Source organism: Saccopteryx bilineata, chromosome X (assembly GCF_036850765.1).
Source record: "Saccopteryx bilineata isolate mSacBil1 chromosome X, mSacBil1_pri_phased_curated, whole genome shotgun sequence".
Classification (NCBI taxonomy): domain Eukaryota; kingdom Metazoa; phylum Chordata; class Mammalia; order Chiroptera; family Emballonuridae; genus Saccopteryx; species Saccopteryx bilineata.
The window spans coordinates 8,738,189-8,744,601 of NC_089502.1; positions in this window are offsets into that span (position 1 = coordinate 8,738,189).

Consider the following 6,413-nt stretch of genomic DNA (forward strand, 5'->3'; position numbering starts at 1 on the left):
GGTTTACAGCACAATCAAATGTCAAAATAATCTAGAGACGTTTTCTCTCAATATATGTACCCTGATTTATCAATGTCACTGCATTAAATTTAATAAATAAATTAAAAAATATATAAAAAGTGCCTCTGATTTCTGAGTATTAATTTTATATCCTGCCACATTGCTGAATTCATTTATCAGGTCTAGTAGTTTTTTTACTGTGACTTTAGAATTTTCTATATATAATATCCTATCATCTGCAAATAATGATAGTTTTACTTCTTCTTTTCCACTTTGCATGCCTTTTATTTCTTTTTCTTGTTTGATTGCTGTGGCTAGGACTTCCAGAACTATGTTGAATAAGAATGGTGAAAGGGGGCACCCCTGTCTTATTCTTGATCTTAAGGGGATTGCTTTTAATTTTTGCCCATTGAGTGTGATGTTTGCTGTGGGTTTGTCATAGATGGCCTTTATCATGCTGAGGTATGTTCCCGGTATTCCCACTTTGCTGAGAATTTTGATCATGAATGGGTGCTGGATTTTATCAAATGCTTTTTCTGCATCTCTTGAAATTATCATGTGGTTCTTCTCCTTCCTTTTGTTTATCTGATGAATCACATTGATTGATTTGCAAATATTGTACCAGCCTTGCCTCTCAAGAATAAATTGCACTTGATCATGGTGTATGATTTTTTTCATATATTGCTGGATCCAGTTTGCTAATATTTTGTTGAGGATTTTAGCATCTAAATACATTAGGTATATTGGCCTATAATTTTCTTTCTTCGTGTTGTCTTTGCCTGATTTTGGAATCAGAATTATGCTCGCCTCATAAAAGGAGCTTGGAGGTCTTCCTTCCTCTTGAATTTTTTGAAATAGCTTGAGAAGGATTGGAGTTAGTTCTTCTTTAAATATTTGGTAGAATGCACTTGTGAAGCCATCAGGCCCAGGACTTTTCTTTTTTGGGAGTTATTTAATAACTGTTTCAATCTCATTTGTTGTAATTGTTCTGTTTAGGTTTTCTGATTCTTCCAGATTAATTTTTGGAAGATTATATATTTAAAGGAATTTTTCCATTTCATCTAGGTTGTCTAGTTTTTTGGCATAGAGTTCTTCATAGTATTTTCTTACAATATTTTGTATTTCTGTTGTGTCAGTTGTTATTTCTCCACTCTCATTTCTAATTTTATTTATTTGAGTCCTCTCTCTCTTTTTTTTGGTGAGTCTAGTTAAAGGTTCATCAATCTTGTTTACCTTTTCAAAGATTCAGCTCCTAGTTTCATTGATCCTCTGTATTGTTTCATTAGCCTCTATTTCATTTATTTCTGCTCTGATCTTTTTTTTTTTTTGTATTTTTCTGAAGCTGGAAACGGGGAGAGACAGTCAGACAGACTCCCTCATGCGCCTGACAGGGATCCACCCGGCACACCCACCAGGGGGCAATGCTCTGCCCACCAGGGGGCGATGCTCTGCCCCTCCGGGGCGTCGTGCTGTTGAGACCAGAGCCACTCTAGCGCATGGGGCAGAGGCCAAGGAGCCATCCCCAGCACCCGGGCCATCTTTGCTCCAATGGAGTTTCACTGCGGGAGGGGAAGAGAGAGACAGAGAGGAAGGATAGGGGAAGGGGTGGAGAAGCAGATGGTTCATTTCTCCTGTGTGCCCTGGCCGGGAATCGAACCTGGGACTTCTGCATACCAGGCCGACCCTCTACCACTGAGCCAACCAGTCAGGGCCTGCTCTGATCTTTATTATTTCCTTCCTTCTACTACATTTGGGCTTTACTTGCTGTTCTTTTTCTAGTTCTTTTAGATGTAGGGTCAAGTTGTTTATTTGAGCTTTTTCTACCTTATTGAGGTATGTCTGTAATGCTATGAACTTCCCTCTCTGGACTGCTTTTGCTGTGTCCCATAAATTTTGAGTTGATGTATGCTCATTATCGCTTCTTTCTAGGAATTTTTTAATTTCTTCTCTGATCTCATTGTTTACCCTTTCGTTATTTAATAACATGCTATTTAGTTTCCAAGTCTTTGAGTGTTTTTCAATATTGCCGTTGTGGTTGATTTCTAGTTTCATGCCATTGTGATCAGAGAAAGTGCTCGATATAATTTCAATCTTCTTAAATTTGTTGAGACAACTTTTGTGCCCTAACATGTGGTCTATCCTAGAGAATGTACCATGAGTACTTGAAAAGAATGTATATTCTGCTGTTTTAGGGTGAAAGGTTCTGAAGGTATCTATTAAATTGAATTGATCTAGTATGTTTTTTAAGTCTGCTGTTTCTTTGTTAATTTTCTTTCTTGTGGATCTATCTGGTGATGTTAGTGTGGTATTGACATCCCCTACTATTATAGTATTGCTGTTGATCTCTCCCTTTAAATCCATCAAAGTCTGTTTTATATATTTAGGTGCTCCTATATTAGGTCCATAGATATTTATAATGGTTATATCTTTCTGTTAGATTCCTCCCTTTATCATTATGTAGTTACCTTTTTTATTACTAACTATAGTCTTTGTTTAAAATCCATTTTGTCTGATATAAGTATTGCTACCCCAGCTTTTTTTTCATTTCTTTTTGCGTAAAATATTTTTTTTCATCCTTTTATCTTCAGTCTATGTGCATCTTTTGTTTTAAGGTGTGTCTCTTGTAAACAGCATATGTATGGGTCCTCTTTTTTTATCCACGCAGCTACCCTATGTTGTTTGATCGGATCATTTAATCCATTTACATTTAAGGTTATTATTGATATGTAATTGTTTATTGCCATTTTATTCTTTATTTATTTTATTTTATTTATTCATTTTAGAAAGGAGAGAGAGAGGGAGAGAGAGAGAGAGAGAGAGAGAAGAGAGAGAGAGAGAAGGGGGAGTATCAGAAAGCATCAACTCCCATACGTGCCTTGACAAGGCAAGCCCAGGGTTTCAAACCGGCAACCTCAGCATTTTCAGGTTGACACTTTATCCACTATGCCACCACCGGTTAGGCGCCATTTTATTCTTTAAAACTGTATTCCTCTTTTGCTATATTCTTTTTCTTCTTTGATCTGTTTACAACAGGCCCCTTAGCATTTCTTGCAGCTTTGGTTTGGTTGTAGTGAATTCCTTGAGGTTTTTTTTTTTTTTTTGTCTGGAAAGCTTTTTATTTCTCCTTGCATTTTAAGTGATAGTCTTGCTGGATAAAGCAGTCTTGATTATAGGCTCTTGTTCTGCATTACTTTGAATATTTCTTGCCATTCCCTTTTGGCCTCAAGTGTTTCTGTTGAGAAGTCAGAAGTCATCCTTATGGGGGCTCCTTTGTAGGTGATAGTCTTTTTTTCTCTAGCAGCTTTTAGTATTTTCTCTTTATCACTTAGCTTTGGTATTTTAATCATGATGTGTCGTGGTGTTGATTTCTTTGGGTTTCTCTTTAATGGATTTCTCTTTGCTTCTTGAACATGTGAAATGTTTTCCTGCCTTAGTTGAGGGAAGTTTTCAGCTATGATATGCTTGAACAAAGTCTCTATCCTTTGTTCTTTTTCTTCTTCTTCAGGAGCCTCTATGATGCGGATGTTATTTCTCTTTATGTTGTCACAGAGCTGTCTTAGAGTTTCCTCAGATTTTTTGAGTCTCTTTTCTTTTTTCTGCTCTGCTTCTGTGCTTTTATTTATCTTGTCCTCTAACTCACTGATTCGATTCTCAGCTTCATCTATCCTGCTTTTAATTCCTTCCATTGTGTTCTTTATTTCTTATATTGTATTTTTCATTTCTGACTGATTCTTTTTTATTATTTTTATATTTGTTATCTCTTTATTTAGGTGTTCATAATGACCATCTATTGTTCTTTTAATATCTTTGAGCATCCTCACAATCATTATTTTAAACTCTGCATTTGGTAATTCGGTTATATCTGATTCAGTCAGTTCCTTTTCTGGGGATTTCTCTTGATTCATTTGTGTTGCATTTTTATGCCTTCTCATTTTCTCTGTGTAAAGGAAGGTTTTGGCCACTGGAGTCCACTGGGTGTGGTCTCTGTTCCCTAGGTATGGTCTGTTTACAAGCCCACCACCCTCTCTGCTGTTGCTGCCTGGGGCATTTGGATATGGGCGTTGCCGTTGCCTGCCTACTGGGGCTGTTGCTGTGGGTTTTGCCTCTCCTTCATGGGAGTGGCTGTGATCACGTGCTTGGGTGTACAAGCCTTGGTGGCCTTGGCCTTCTCCCCGCCCCCATGGGTGGCGTTATGCTCGGCCCTGAGGGCAGTAGCGAGCACCTTTGCTCAGCTGTGGGTCTCCATCTGTTTCCGGGCTTTTGCCCCACCCTTGCAGGAGGAGCCCACTCGTGGGACAGCTGCAAGCCTTGGCTCCAGAAACCGAGTGGGACTGTGTGCCCACGCTCAGTAGTGGTACTCTGCCTGTTCTGGGTTTTTGGCCCCACCCCCGCAGGAGGAGGTGCCTCCCAAGTCAGGCCACAAGCCTCAGTTCTGTGGGCGGGGCAAGGCTGTGCTCCTGTGCCCTTGCTCAAGAGCAGGTTTCAACCCCTTCCAGGGTTCCTGCCCTTCCCCCACAAATTGGATTGCAGGTGGCCTGCAGCTGGGCTTGACCACTTTTGCTTGCCCCTTCTTCCCCAGCCAGGCAAGACTGAGCTCACACCTGGGCCCAGTGGTGGCCAGCCAGCTTTTGCCCTTGCCTACAGAACCGTGCTTCTGTGTCCCACTGCTGCCCTCACTCTAGCGAGCCCTCAGCCATGTGGGTGGGGGCGCTGCAGCTCAGACCCTAATACTCACTACCATAGTCCCGAAAGCTCCCTCCTTCTAAGTGACTCTGCTCTGAGTGCCACGGGAGAGCTTGTTTGGCTGGTGTCCTGCTTTCCTTTGCTGGTATTGCTGTTTCCAGGGGAAATATTCACTTCAGATTTGGGGAGTGACTCATCCCAGGAGTTAGGGTGGCTGTCTCTCAAAATGTTTCTCCTTGTGTCTCCTAGATTACACTCTCTTCCTGCTACTCTGGTCCTCTCCTCTCTCCCTGTGCCCTGGAGCCCCAGGTGAGTGTTTGTGAGAGAAGTGTTCTGCGCGGTCCCTTTAAGAAGAATCCTGGGTCTGAGAAATCAGTCTCTTTCTCACAAACAGTATCCTGACTTGTTTCCAGCTAAATACTGTCCATACGCCTCTTCTAGGCTCTGGGGATGCAGGCTGGGGCTTTGTTCCTGGGATTCAGGACCCTCCCCTCTCTGCTAAACTCACTTCCCACCACGCGAGTCTCTCCCGGCTGCTATTTGCTCCAGGGAGCTTGGCAGCCCTCTCTGCATTTCTGCTTTTCTTACCAGTTTCAATGTGGCTTCTTCAGTGTTCCTTGGTTGAAGAGTCCTCTTAGTTTAGTCCAAAGTTGGTTTTTCCAGATGATAGTTCTTAAAATTAGTTTGTAATCTACTTTGGTTCTTGGAGGTAGAGGTTGGTACGTCCGCCTACTCCATCGCCATCTTGTCTTCTCCTCCACTCTTGTTTCTTGATATAAGCCTATAATAATATATACTTTCCTCTTATTACTGCTTTTCCTGCATCCCAGAAATTTTGATATGTCATGCTGTCATTTTCATTTTTCTGTATATATCTTTTGAACTCTGCTATTGTTTCTTCTTTGACCCAGTCATTTTTTTGAAGTATTTTGTTTAATTTCCATGTTTTTATGGGTTTCCGTACTTTCTTTTTGCAGTTAAATTCTAATTTCAAAGAGTTATGGTCAGAAAATATGCTTGACATAATTATAATTTTACTGAATTTGTTGATGTTAGTTTTGTGACCCAACTCATGGTCTCTCCTTGAGAAAATTCCATGCACACTGAAAAACAATGTGTAATCTGATATTCTGGGATGAAATGTCCTTTAAATGTCTATTATGTCCACTTCATCCAGTATGTCATTTAAGGCCGATATTTCTTTATTGAATTTTTGTTTGGATGATCTATCTAAAGCATACAATGATATGTTGAAGTCTCCAAGTATGACTGTGTTATTGTCTGCTTCTATTTTTAGATCAGTTAGTAAATGTCTTATATATTTTGGTACACCCTGGTTCAGTGCATATATATTAATAAAGTGTTATGTCTTTTTGATGCAATATCCCCTTTAGCATTATGAAATGCACATCTTTGTTTCTGGTTACATTTTTGTCTTGAAATCAGTGTCATCAGAGATCATCAGAGATGAGTATGGCTACTTCTGCTTTTCTTTGGATATTATTTTCTTGGAGAGTCAGTTTTCAGCCCTTCACTTTGAGTCTGCTTTTGTACTTGCAACTTAAATGTGTCTTTTGAAGGCATCATATGGTTGGGTTTTGCTTTTTGATCCAATCTGCTACCTTGTGACTCTTTATTTGTGAGTTCAGTCCATTTACATTTAGGGTAATTATTGACACTTGAGGATTTCCTTAGCTACTTTATGTTTTATTTTCTGGTAGCTCTATGAC